This window comes from Oncorhynchus gorbuscha, linkage group LG03 (assembly GCF_021184085.1).
Source record: "Oncorhynchus gorbuscha isolate QuinsamMale2020 ecotype Even-year linkage group LG03, OgorEven_v1.0, whole genome shotgun sequence".
NCBI lineage: Eukaryota > Metazoa > Chordata > Actinopteri > Salmoniformes > Salmonidae > Oncorhynchus > Oncorhynchus gorbuscha.
This window is the reverse complement of record NC_060175.1, coordinates 48,222,113-48,236,757: the sequence shown is the minus strand read 5'-3', so window position 1 is coordinate 48,236,757 and position 14,645 is coordinate 48,222,113. Positions and strand designations below refer to the sequence as shown.

Genomic DNA, 14,645 nt, shown 5'->3' with positions numbered 1-14,645 from the left:
AATGCTTAAACCACCTGACAGGTATGGCATGTCAAGAAGGTGATTAAACAGCCTGATCATTACACAGGTTCACCTTGTACTGTGGACAATAAAAGGCAAATCTAAAAATGTGCAGTAAAGTAAAATCGTTGAAATTGTTGCATGTTTATATTTTTGTTCAGTATAGTTAACATTTAATTGAGAATGTTTATGGGAAAGCCTTTCTATCTATACCCGAAAAAGGTTATCATTAGCAGCATCGCTAACGGCTACACAAAGTGGTAGACACACAGGAAATTCAAATCACTGATGCATTCTGTTCATGTCTTATGATAAACTTGGGCAAATTAATTCATTTGAAATACCTTTAGTTTATTCCCTACAAAGTTAAAAAATATATATATTATATTAAGACTTTTTCTAAGACCCCTTTTCCATCTGTTTGAGCAGAAATCAAAGCCTTTGCTTATTCCTACTTTTTTTTGGATAGAAATGGTTAAAAACATTTATACATGCCTTATTTAAAATATATATATAAACTTAGCTTTCATGTTCTCCTATATAAACTTCTCATGTTAGTGCTCATGGGGCTTTTTACATGGAAATTTCCCTGTCTGACTGACAGTGCTGCTAGTAGGAGCAATGGTCCTTCAGACCGTGGGATCTACAGATCAAAGTGGGGCCCCCTGCTGAGACCTTCGCTCCAGAGTAAAAGAAGCCTCTGTTTGGAAAGCCATGCTCACATTGCTTGCTAATTAACTAAACCCTGTTGACGTCTTACCATTTGCATATATAATATACCGTATTTGCTGTAATAACTGCCACACATACTAAGCAGGTGGCGCCTGTAGGTTGGTTTAACAAGGAACCCCGCTGTCTAAAATAATTACTCATGTAATCAGTTTTTAAACAGGCGAGTACATTACAAAATGTGTCAAGTTGTTCTGTAAATGGAAGGTTCCTGTACACACGTCACCTTGTAATGATGAGCTTCCTTTTTCCCCCTCTCATGTTTGCTGTGCTCACATGTTTTGAAGTATGTTTGCAGTGTCAACCTATTCACAAGTGCTGCATGTTCAATAATTGAAGTGTGAAATCTCACGTGTGCTACCAATAACGCGTATCCTAAATTCTCAGGAGTGCTACCCACATGCATGTTCTAAATTCTCAGGAGTGCTACCCACATGCATGTGTAACCGATGTGAAATGGCTAGTGGTGGTGCGCGCTAATAGCGTTTCAATCTGGGACGTCACTCGCTCTGAGGACCTTGAAGTAGTTATTCCCCTTGCTCTGCAAGGGCCGTGGCTTTTGTGGTGCGATGGGTAACGATGCTTTGTGGGTGTCAGTTGTTGATGTGTGCAGAGGGTCCCTTGTTCGAGTCCAGTTAGGGGCGAGGAGAGGGACAGAAGCTAAACTGTTACATTGGTGCCGTGACCTGGATCACTGGTTGCTGCGGAAAAGGAGGAGGTCAAAAGAGAGGTGAATGTAACCAATGTGAAATGGCTAGCTAGTTAGCGGTGGTGCTCGCTAATATCGTTTCAATTGTTAACGTCACTCGCTCTGAGGACCTTGAAGTAGTCGTTCCCCTTGCTCGGCAAGAGCCGTGGCTTTTGTGGCGTGATGGGTAACGATGCTTCGTGGGTGTCAGTTGTTGATGTGTGCAGAGGGTCCCTGGTTTGGGGCGAGGAGAGGGACAGAAGCTAAACTGTTACACATGTTTTAAATTATCAAGTGACACTCAAGAACTACTGTATAATTTCAGCCAGCAGTTTAGAAAGCGGTGCTCACGAACCAAAACGTGTCCCTATTTTTTGTATACTACATCATGCAATTATATATGTAATCCATTTTGTATGATGTTACGTCCTGCAAAAACTTTTTTTTGTTGCAATTTGGATGATATGTTATGAATCCAATTCATACAATATGTTACAAATTTGTTGCGTTTAAGACACCGGACTGCATCTTTAAACTCTTTGCCATTGAATTGCTCTAATCCAAATTGAGAGGCGACATTCCTGAGTGCCTCTCTTTCCGCTCTTGATTGTGCACAGGTGAAGTAAATGAACAGGATTCCCTAAAGGACAGAAGCACACAGCCAGTGAGCAAGCCTCTCTCCCAGCATCCTACGGTGCAGACACACAGCGCTCAGATGGCAGCCTGCTCCTAGGACGCACCCGGGCCTGTATCCCACGACTACCTCTGAACACAAACAATGAACTAGAGTGAAGTACTGTTTTCCTCTCGTTCTTATCTACGGATCAACGTCACGTCTGTAATGTGTGCAATTTGGATAAGTGATGATTACGCAAGATATGAGCTAACATTGTGCTGAAGATCTAGAAGTAAACAGGAATTAACACGGGGAAACTGTATCTACCTGACTCGGATAATTACACTGCCGCCTTCCCAGGAGCGGACCTGAACCCAGTCCTACACGGAGAAGGGAACCTGTGTAGAGAAAGCGATTCAATGGAGAGCTAGTAAGGAGAAGAGGCCTTAATAAAAGTGGAGGAACTGACACCACGTTGGACTCGACTACACAGGCTACATTTGGATGAATATTGACTGTTGGAAAATAAGAAATGATGATTGATGGATTTTACCCAATCGGTTTTTGGGATGGAATTTCCATTTTTGAGGAGACTTAATTTTTTAAATAATATTTTTGACACTTCCTAACTTTTTCCAAATAAAGTATTATTAATTGTGGAACTTGCCTGGTTGTCATTAATACTTTCTGAAATTGCACTGGGCCACAAAATAACTTGAGTTTTCCCATATCTGAGACAGGCAGGAAAAACCCATTCACATATGTTTAGGCTTTACTCAACCCTGCTCTAAATCCTTGTACAGTTGAGTACATAAATGCCTGTACGCACACACCACATTTGGGGTAAAGACAAAGTATCCTGGCAGAGTTTTGACATGGCCTCCATTCCAGAGACACAGCAGTGTTGTGGACAGGCAGGGTTAAGACAGCCTCGGAATGTCCCCACAGTGGGAGAGAAAGGCCTGCATTATAAATTGTGTGGCCTTTTAAAGGCTATGTAGATTAGCAGCAAGTCATGTTTGCTGTCCTAAATAATTAATGAGTTGTTTGTACCAAAAGCGGACCCCATTGTTGTTTGTTTTTTGAGTGCTGTCTGCAAACAAACACTCTCACACGCAAGAGGGAGTACTAGGCAAGGTGTGAGGGAAGACTCCAGAGATGGCCCAGTATAGGGTCTGATGTCAGAATTAAAGAACAAACATCCATCCACATGCTGTTAGAGGGGTGTGTGTGGGGGCTGTTACGTAAAGGCTGGGTACACTACTTGAACTACTCAAGAAGGTTTTAGTAAACAAACTAATCAAGAAAAAACTATTTAGTAAACTGAAATAAAAAATTTTTTTTTATAGTTTTAGTTTTTCAAATGGGTTTGTTAATTATATTTCACTGTACCTTAAAATCAAAACCATCATGAATTATGTTCAGTTTTCCTTTTTTTCTAAACTTTGCAAAAAATTCTAAAGGGGTTTTCAATCTTTTGGGGAGTTTAAGCTACTGAGCTGCCAAGAGATAGCGCTGTTTCAAACAGGCCTAGTTCGTGCCTCAATATCACTAGCTAACATTTAAAATTGTCCAGGTAGCTAAACTGACTCTTCTTACATGTACTAAGGTTAAAAAACATTGGATTTGCTGAGAGTTTCCACCATATTGTAGCAAATTTGGAAGATAGTTCCAACTGGGACTCAAACCCTGATCCAGTGACTGACAAGCCAACACCTTACCTATTACACCAAGAGGTAAAAAGCTCTTGAGATCCCTAGGAGTTGATTTAAGGTCGCTACAATATTTTCTGACCAGTCTCAGCGCTAGCCTATTACTTTTAAATCCAAGTCACATTGAGATTTAGTTTATCATTTAAACCTTAACGTATGACCTGGCCCATCCCCTTATGTATTACTGCCCCCCAGTGGCAAGGTGTGACATCCCAAAAAACAAAATATTCAACACAATTATCAGAATTAGTTTTTCACCACAAAAGGGCTTTATTACAGACATAAATACTCCTCAGTTTCATCAGCTGTCCAGGTGGCTGGTCTCAGACGACCTCGCAGCGATCCTGCAGGTGAAGAAGCCGGATGTGGAGGTTCTGGGCTGGCGTGGTTACACCTGGTCTATGGTTGTGAGGCCGGTTGAATGTACTGCTAAATTCTCTAAAATGACGTTTGAGGCAGCTTATTGTAGATAAATGGACGGTTAACATTAACAGCTCTGGTGGACATTCCTGCAGTCAGCATGCCAGTTGCACCCCAAACTTGAGACATCTGTGGCATTTTAGAATGGCCTTTTATTTTCCCCAGCACAAGGCGCAGCTGTGTAATGATCATGCTGTTTAATCAGCTTCTTGATATGTCAAACCTGTCAGGTGGATGTATTATCTTGGCAAAGGAGAAATGCTGACTAACAGGGATGTAAACAAATGTGTGGACCAACATGTTGTGTTTATATTTTGTTTAGCATACATTGTGAAATACAAATATTTGTGTACAACTAAATAAAAAGGTCTGAAAACTAACTGAAACTAAATTGAATTTCAAATAAAAATCCCCAAAATAATACAACTATAGAAACACAAAACTATAAAAACCTTAGATGAAATAATGTTTCACTCTACTCAGAGGTAAATTATGAATTGTGTAAAATCATCTTTGGCACGTCATATTACAAATCCAGAGATTGGAGAGTCAGGTAAAAGCAGAAAAGACTGATGTAGACAGACAGAGTCCAGAACGCTATTCGAGAAATGGGCCTCTCCCATCATCAGGGTGACATATTGTACACCTCTCACTTTAATTAACTGTCTCTCTGTCCTAAAAGGAAAAACAGCAACACAATAAATGTCCATGCGCTCATCTGCAGCCCTCCACTCAGATATGGTTGAGTAATGTTCCTATCTGACTTGTGACTACCCAGAGGAAATTCTGTCAAATCATATTGGCCGCTCTCACAGCGATTTGCTTTTTTCCAATCCAAATGTTGAGATGCATAGTCTGTACTCTTCATTTTATTTTAGAATTCATTTTTCTATTTTAATTGCTATTTTAATTTGAAAATGAAGCAATGGCAATCATTGTGAGGGAGTGGATAAGCGGGCAATATTTGAATTCAAACTAGAAGGAGAGAGGTAGAGAGCCCCTAATTGTAATGTCAATCAGGTGGTTTTCCATTCAGCCTTCATTCATCTGGATCTGACAAAGCCCATCTACAACAATCTTGAGAGGATATTGTTATTATCTTAGATACCTTTGTTCCTTTACTGTACATCAGACGAGGCCGGTGGGAGGAGCCATACCGGGATGAGGTCATTGCAATGGCCGGAATGGCATCAATGGAATGGTACCAAACATGTCAACACATGGAAACAACGTGTTTGACTCCGTTCCATTGATTCCATTTCAACCATTACAATGAGCCCATCCTCCTATAGCTCGTAGGTTAAACAATATAATGGAAAATGAAGTGGGTGGCTGTCAATGTTTTGACTCCAGGTTGCACATTCCCAAACCATCTTGCTGTTAATGTGTAAATGTATGTTTTTTTTAAACTGTAGTGCTTTGCGTTTTATGTAAATGTAAATGTGTCTGCAACTGTTTGTGCTGCTATTTTGGCCAGGTCTCTCTTGTAAAAGTGATTGTTAATATAAATAAGACTGCTCATACATAATATATGAGCAGGGTGTCCCACACATTGCCATTCAGAAGTCTAAGGGCCTTACTGTATCAGTCCACTAATCTCAAAAGTATCAATCCACTCATCTATTCCTACTCCACCTGGAGGAACATAGATAACCTTTTCTCTGGTAGAGGATGGCAGAGGAGGAGAGGATGGGAGGGAAGGGATGGGGGGCAGAAGTGACTGATGCCGAGGCTGCCATCCGTGGACATCCATTAGTCAAGCACTCAGCATGGGATCTGGCATTTACTGAGAGCATCCAAATGCCATCGCAATCAATCAGGGCCCTGAATGCCAACCATATCAATATCTCATATACACTTTTATTAAACATGGAGAGCTGCTATATTCAGACCAACTAACATCCTGTTCGCACTTAAAACCTGATGTTTGTGTATGTTCATACAATCAATAAATCCCTTTCCTTGAAAGTACTTATGATGCCCTATGATGCCCTATTTCCATCCAAGACCCCTACAGGAAGGAAAAAGCGAAATAAATATTTATCTTCTTCGTTCAAAAAATATGTACAGTATTTGTAAATGAGACGTGCTGAAAGGAGAGTGGGACAAAGTGATGTTTATGTGGAGATCAGTAGAGATCTCTGTGACTCCACCCTCTGAATAATTTTCTCTACTTGACTCCTTTCCTGCATTTGCACTGATCTTACTATTCAGAATAGTTGAGAGCAATATGGTGGAAGCATACTGGATATTTTATTTCACAAGTTCAGATATTGGAAAGGACACATGGGAGAGGAGGCTACTTCTGACTATTGAGAGTAGATGCCCCAAGTTGCTGAGGCAGCTGAATTTATACTGCAGTTGACTGACTTCAAAACTTGAAATCCACTTATACTTTAGGTAAGTCGAGCCCAAATAAAGCTGCTAAAATATGGCAAAAGACTGACCTTCATGAAGGCCACTGTGTGTGTGTGTGTGTGTGTGTGTGTGTGTGTGTGTGTGTGTGTGTGTGTGTGTGTGTGTGTGTGTGTGTGTGTGTGTGTGTGTGTGTGTGTGTGTGTGTGTGTGTGTGTGTGTGTGTGTGTGTGTGTGTGTGTGTGTGTGTGTGTGTGTGTGTGTGTGTGTGTGTGTGTGTGTGTGTGTGTGTACTCTCAAGCCAACTGAGCTGCAAACTGTGGTTTTCTACCCCGCAGAGATAGAGACAAGAAGGCATGTTGACATTTTCTGTTAAATAGACCCTATCTCCTACCATCTTGCCAAACCTGAAGCCTGTCACGCAATGCTTGCAGTGAGTCCCTATGGTCCCTTAAACTCAGCATTGGTAGGCTATACAATTAGTGTAAATATATTCAGCCCATGTAACCTGATAAATTCCTGTTCAGTCCAGGCTAATACTCCAATACGTGCCCTGCTATATTTCTCACTTTTTCTAGCCCAGTAGTCACCAACCGGTCAAGGCTAGTCGATCACCAAACATTTCTTTAGAAAAGCCAACAAAGGCTTGTGCTCCTATTTGTAGGCAAAGTGTTCCCACCTTTTCATTTGTCTGAAAAGAGAAACTCTGCCTACCTGGCTGTACATAAGACCTGTAGCTGTATCTAGTGTGCCTACTGTGCTGGCCAATCGCAAATAACCGTGTCTACAGCTTCCAGCTAGGTTTTATACACTATACAGTATATAAAAAAGTATGTGGACACCCCTTCAAATTAGTGGATTCTGCTAATTCAGCCACACCTGTTTGCTGACAGGTGTATAAAATCAAGCACACCACCATGCATTCTCCATAGACAAACATTGGCAATAGAATGGCCTTACTGAAGAGTTTGAGTTTATTTTACTTTTACAGGGACAGTGCACATTAATCAACATTTCAGTAAAAGTGCCGGTTTTAGCCAGCCGGCTAATTTTCAACCGCAGTCCCTGGGCAGGTTATTAATAAAAATTACAATACAGACAATCATTGAGCAGAGAGCACACGCAGAGCAACATTGGACAAGCAAGACATAGCATGCAGACAGAGCAACATAGGACGAGCAAGAAGTAGCATATAGACAGAGCAACATAGAACAAAAAGCAACAAGACAAAATTCATAAAAGCAACAAAGTGTTTCCACACCTCACAAGCTACAGACAACAGACATCATGGAATTACACACAGCTAGGGATTATGTTCACAAATCTGATTGACCTTTAGCCATGTCTTCATGCATTTTGTGAAAATGTGATATGTGGTGCAGTTATGTGTGTCTGATGGCAGTGTATTCCGGACATTGGAATCTCTCACAGAGAAAGTGGATTTACTAAAGGTGCTTATCCTTAAGGGAACTATACAGTCACCTCTCATGGCAGACCTTGTGGATCTACTACCATATGTTTGGGTTTTCTGTTTAACAAAAGTACTGAGTGGAGGAGCAGCCAGGCCATTTAGGATCTTGAATACAAGACATGCATTGGTGTATTGCACAAGATTTTCCCAACTCATGAGCTCATGCTTTCTGAGGATGTAACAGTGATGATGGCTATTGGGCTTCCTATCAAGCACTTTGAGAGCCTGTTTGTAGACAGACTGAATAGGTTTTAATGTTGTACAGCAAGCTTGGGCCCAACTAGTCAAGCAGTATGTTAAGTGGGGGAGTGTCATAGATTTGATGTACAGTTTTGCTACCTCTGTAGTCAAACAATTTCGTATAAATCGGAAATTAGCAAGGTTAAATTTAGTTATCTGAATGACCTTTTTCCACATGCTTCTTAAGAGCACAGTGACTTTCAACATGGCACCATCATAGGATGCCACCTTTCCAAAAAAGTCCATGACCAAGCAGCCGCATACAAGCCTAAGATCACCATGCGCAATGCCAAGCGTCGGCTGGAGTGGTGTAAAGCTCACCGCCATTGGATTCTGGAGCAGTGGAAACGCATTCTCTGGAGTGATGAATCACGCTTCACCATCTGGCAGTCCGACGGACTAATCTGGGTTTGGTGGATGCCAGGAGACAGTACCTGCCCCAATGCATAGTGCCAACTGTAAGGTTTGGTGGAGGAGGAATAATAGTCTGGGGCTGTTTTTTATGGTTTGGGCTAGGCCCCAACTTTGTGGAAACAGTTTGGGGAAGACCCTTTCCTGTTTCAGCCATGTAGAAATGGTTTGTTGAGATCGGTTTGGAAGGACTTGACTGGCCTGCACAGATCCCTGACCTCAAACCCCCCGAACACCTCTGGGATTAATTGGTACGTTGACTGCGATCCAGGGCTCTTGGAATGTGCCCTTGATGTCCTTTTGCCTAAAATCAGTGCCCGACCTCACTAATGCTCTTGTGGCTGAATTAGAGCAAGTCCCCGCAGCAATGTTCCAACATCTAGAGGAAAGCCTTCCCAGATTAGTGGAGGCTGTTAAAGCAGCAAAGGGGGGACCAACTCCATATTAATGTCCATGATTTTGGAATGAGCAAGTGTCCACATACTTTTGGTAATGTACTGTACTAGCCTGCATGAGATTTCGTAACTTTTAAAAACCGTGACAAGAGAGAGACTGTCAAAGAACATAGCAAAGAGCTGGTATTTTTATGAGTCAGTTCATGTTTAAGTTTTTATTCAGCACTGCCAAAACTGTTTTATTCAACACTATTACAAAACATAAAACAGGCTTTTCCGTACTACCGCTCGCGCTGCAACTGCAATGAATTACACTGAACAAAAATATAAAACCCAACATGTAAAGTGTTGGTCCAATGTTTCATGAGCTGAAATAAAAAATCCCAAGAAATGTTCCATATGCAGAAAAAGTTTTTTTCTCTCAAATGTTGTGCACAAACTTGTTTACATCCCTGTTAATGCTGAGGAGTATTTCTGTCAGTAATAAAGCCCTTTTGTAGGGATAAAATTCATTCTGATTGGCTGGACCTGGCTCCCTAGTAAGCCACCCATGGCTGAACCCCTGCCCAGTCATGTGAAATCCTTAGATTAGGGCCTAATGAATTTATTTAAATTGGCTGATTTCCTTATATTTTTGTTAAGTATAGTAGCTAAGTGTCTCCATAGCCCTTCATTTGTATTATTAATATTAGCAGCTCGTCATTTTAATATTAAGGAATATTTTGCTTTCTCATAGGAACAACATGAATTTGTGCATAAGGTAGATGCGGATGAGTTTTACCATCAGGTGGACGAGGGTGTCCCCTCTCTCTGGTTAGTCTCACAACGGACAGGAAGGAGATGGACGGTGAGAGGCAGACGCTCTGGCTGCTCTTTTCTTCTGCCGTGTTCAAAACAACTGGGAACTCGGAAAGAAACGAGATCCGACTGGGAAAGAGCTCAGACTTTCCGACCTGAAGGTCACTGACATCATGATTTTACTTCCCTTTTCCCCCGAATTCCCAGTAGTCTTGAAAGAACCGTGACCATCAGATGCAGGCACCATCAGTCCAGTAAATTTCCCCAACTATCCCTAACTATCCCCTGATATAGGCTATCCAAAGTCAAACCGACTTTGCCATGGTCACTCACCAGCAGGCTGAAGATAATTGGCTAAATAATTTGGCTAACTCTTCCCACCTATGAACACACATACATGAGATACCCACATCAAACCACACCCCAAAGCCAACGCACGTTTGAATTCAGTCATTGCTATTAGCATGTCTTAATTAACAAAATCTAAAACAAGGCCAAATCAAGAAGTGCAGTCGCCCTTGAAGTTGCACAGTGATCTAGTGGTTATGCATGTACAGCACATCAGTTCTCCCTATTCTAAATGAATGTGTCAATTATTATCTGAATTCTTAGACAAAAGGAAACATGATACGTCGCATCTCGAAGGTCATTTCTTTGTCCCACTTTGAGGGAGTTGGTGAGCACCCGCACTTCGGTATTTGAAGCTACAAGAACATGTTTAAGACACAAGGGGGCGCCAATACATTGCTCCAGAAACAAGAAGCAGAGATCAAAATTCAAGAGCCAAAATATCAGAGGAACATGCCGTTTGTGACAAGCAACTTTTGCCCATGATGTTAACCACTTCGACATAGGTTTACTATTTCATGCTTAATATCAATCTCTCTCTCTGTTGTGATACAAGACCCCAAAGCTTTTTAGGACTGCATTCGCCTAGAAGGATGGGGTTTTCCCCGAGAAAGCGACGTCGATCCAAGGTAAAATGTTTCTAATCTTATTTGGATTTGTTCCAATGCCAGTTGTGTCCACAGTGCACCCCTGTGGTCTACACTCTTCCATGGGTGCAAATGAGACATGACATGAGCGTCTGACATCTAGTGCCTGACATCTAGTGCCTGAGGTGCAGTGCAGTGCAGAGAGAACATTCTCTAGTTAAGTAAGCTGGATCAAATCCAAATCAAATCCAAATGAATTTGTGGCTCCGACCACTTTACCGTGAAATACTTACTTACGAGCCCTTTCCCAACAATGCAGTGTTAAAACGGAGGAATATTTGCAAATAAAAGTTGTGCGTGGCCACATGATCGTGGGTGAACAGAGAGTACAGGGGACTAAACACACACCCCCGAGGGGCCCCTGTGTTGAGGGTCAGTGTGGCAGATGTGTTGGTACCTACCCTCACCACCTGGGGGGCGACCTGTCAAAATTCAGGATCCAGTTGCAGAGGGTGGTGTCCCAGGGTCCCGAGCGGTAGTGGCCCAGGATCAAGAGCTCAGTGAGCAGTGAAAACACAGCCGTAATAATAACCTGTGGATCACTTCACTCTGAGTAAACATCAAGGCTTGCTATTTGTTCTTCATTATTCCCCAGTGGCCCAGAGCTTCCAGTGAGGTTCCCATGACCTTACCGATGAACACAGAGTCGTCCTCCTACTACCACCTCTTTCCGCTCCACTGTGTGTGTAAGTGTGTGTGTGTGTGTGTGTGTGTGTGTGTGTGTGTGTGTGTGTGTGTGTGTGTGTGTGTGTGTGTGTGTGTGTGTGTGTGTGTGTGTGTGTGTGTGTGTGTGTGTGTGTGTGTGTGTGTGTGTGTGTGTGTGTGTGTGTGTGTGTGTGCGTTTCTGTGTCTATGGTGAGACACTGTATCCCCTTTCTCTCTCTCTGTCAGGATGAGAAAGGTAGACTACAACGTGTCTGGTGTTGTCTTTCAGGTAGCAGCCTGTTAAGGCCATAATCTTGTCTACCAGCCGTCTCTCTCTCTCTCAAAAAAAACGCCTCAGAACGGGACTTGACTGGAAGTAAATAAAATTGTTTGTTTTTTCAGCAACAAAACCAACGCCTATGCAACTATGGGGTAAAACAGACAGGGTTGGCTTAGATTGTTTACAACATGTAATCTATATTTAGTCTCCAATGTTTATTGAAAACATGAATAGATTTGCACAATGAGCACTTGTTGTAGCAGAAGTACATCGTTACAGTTGTTGGTTATTTAGCTATATTAGCAAACACCTCAAAACAAGACATGGTATCAAGAACGAGATGAAACTAGCTGAAACGAGCCACCTACCATTCCCCACATGGCAGCTTGTCATGGTTGCTAGCTATCTGGTCATCCAGAATCACAAGACACGTACTTCTGCCCCATTGAAAAATGTACACCGGTTTTGTGACGTTGTCAGCTAACCCATCTGTGGTAGGAGCAAACGAAGCAACCACTGGTTTTCATTGGCTGATCTCTCAGTCCTTCACCAGCTATCATAACCCTTAGAACCTCTGTCCCCACTTCCTTGTGGACTTCAAAGCGCGAGCAGAGCAAGTGATTTAAACAAGGAAGTTCGGGAAATCTAGCAATAGTTTTCACATATAAACATTATACAGTACCAGGCAAAAGTTTGGATACACCTACTCATTCAAGGGTTTTTCTTTATTTGACTATTTTCTACATTGTATAAAAAATAGTGTGCAAAAGCTGTCAACAAGGCCAAGGGTGGCTACTTTGAAGAATCTCACATCTAAAATACATTTTGATTTGTTTTGTCACGCTGTATAATGATAGGCGACAAGCACAGGAATTCGTAATAGGGCTTTTTTATTTTCTCCACCTAAACAACAGAGCGAGGTGTAGACCCCTAAACAACACACGGGACAAGAGATCCGTAAAACAGGTGCCCAATAACACGTGGCATGGGAGCCGATACAACAGCACAGGTGCTCACAGGACCAACGGACATGCTAACAATAACCGACAAGGACGATGGGGAACAGAGGGCACACATATACACATACTAATCAGGGGGAATGGGAACCAGGTGTGCGTAATCAGACGAGACAGCCCGGGGTTGGCGGTGATGACCCAGTTCAGTGACACCTAGAAGGCCGGTGACGTAGACCTCAGGAAACTGGTGAACAGAATGAGCAGCGGTGCCGGGGGGGATCCGTGACATATTTAGCACTTTTCTGGTTACTACATGATTCCATATGTGTTACTTCATAGATTAGATGTCTTTTATTCTACAATGTAGAAAATAGCCCAAATGTAGAAAAACCCTGTAATGAGTAGGTGTGTCCAAACTTTTGACTGGTACTGTGTGTCCGAACTCAGAATCAACTGGGCTTCCCAAAAATAATATGGTAAATGTGATAGAACCATAACCCATTTAAGTCCCACTCCGTTGTGCAGTGTTACCAGGCTCTATCCGCCAGCAATTCGAGCCTGGAGACAAGGTAAAGGGTTCTGTTATAACCCAGCCATATAAACGCCACTTATTTCATTATGTAGTGTGTTACAAACCAGGTTAACACACCAGACTGGAGCATTTTTTACGACTATGGTTGAAGTGTAGTAAAGTGCTTTACAAACTGAACGTGACAGACTGGTTTGACAGATGCTGTATACAAGTATAGGCTACACAGAGATGTTGTTGTAATAGTGAGCCCTGTTTTACGTTTCCGTCTACTGGCTGAAAGAATAACACTCTCCCATTATCTGTGAGTGGGGTTGGTCTGTTATGGTTCTGCTTCACTGAGCTCCTCAGAAATACCAGTCCTGTTCTCTCCAACTGTTATCTTATCTGCGTGGAACGACTGCTGTCTACACATCTGAATGTGCTGTAGAAATCAGTGACTTTCGCAACTCTCTCTTCTGTTGAAAAGTTTGAGTTTATTTGATTGAATATTGCATTTGTTGGTACAACTGTGTGGCTTTGTCCGTATGGAAGAAGTCTCAAAATACACTACTTCATACATAGATTTATGGACGACAACAACCTGTGCTCAGACATGCAGTAGATTCTCTTCGTGCCCCTGTTTTTATCTTATAGGTCAGTGGTTATTTTATCTATGTGTGCAGGTCTGATGTGAGAAGCTTACCCAGGCCCTGTGGGTGCCTGGCCTGGTCCAGCTGGTCAGCCCTGTGTTGGTGGCGGTGCCGCCCCAGTGGCTCTGGTGTGTCACACTGTGTTCTGCCAGTGTGGCAGCTCCAAACCCACACCCAGCCAGCCAGCAGCACATTCACTGTGCAAAGCCAAGGCACCATTACCAACACTGAGGGCCTTGGCTCTGTCGCAACATGTCAATACAAACCCTGACACACACGCACCTCCCCAACTATTTTATTGCACAATTTATAAGTCTCTGATGGTCACTATGAATCAGCCCTTATCCCTGCCTCTAGAGTAAATAACAAAAATCACATTCAGCTGCCTCTGTGTTTTACTGTCAACATCTTGGCCACTTTGTTGAGTGGTTTTTGGTCTATGGTGAAACACATGCACTTCATAATTTATCTGTAAAATACCATATCACATACTGTAATGAAAATATGCCTGGATGATCTCATGAATGATATACTTTGGGTGGTACGTGCCGATGTAGTGTTCCATATTCTGTTCTTAGTGCCAGCTGGGGTCGGCTTGGCATTTCACAATCAGTCAGTGAGAACTGTTCAAAATCTCACCTTCAGAAAGCAGAAAGAGGATCTCTGTGACCTTTGTAGTGTGATACTCAGCCCAAACGACCTCCTCAACAGGTGACAGCAACCGTGGCTGTTTGCACCTGTAGTCAGAGGAATTAAGGTCACCTCTAGCCCCA

The 14,645-nt window shown here is 42.4% G+C and overlaps 1 protein-coding gene across 1 annotated transcript in view; it reads right to left on the bottom strand.

The window, feature by feature from the left end:
- Positions 1–11,468, bottom strand: part of LOC124031465 (extracellular sulfatase Sulf-2-like) — a 100,257-nt gene extending 88,789 nt beyond the window's left edge. The window contains exon 1 of the mRNA XM_046342717.1: positions 11,232–11,468. The gene's annotated coding sequence lies outside the window, so the exon portion shown is untranslated. The remainder of the gene's footprint in view (positions 1–11,231) is intronic.
- Between the last annotated feature and the right edge of the window lie 3,177 nt (positions 11,469–14,645).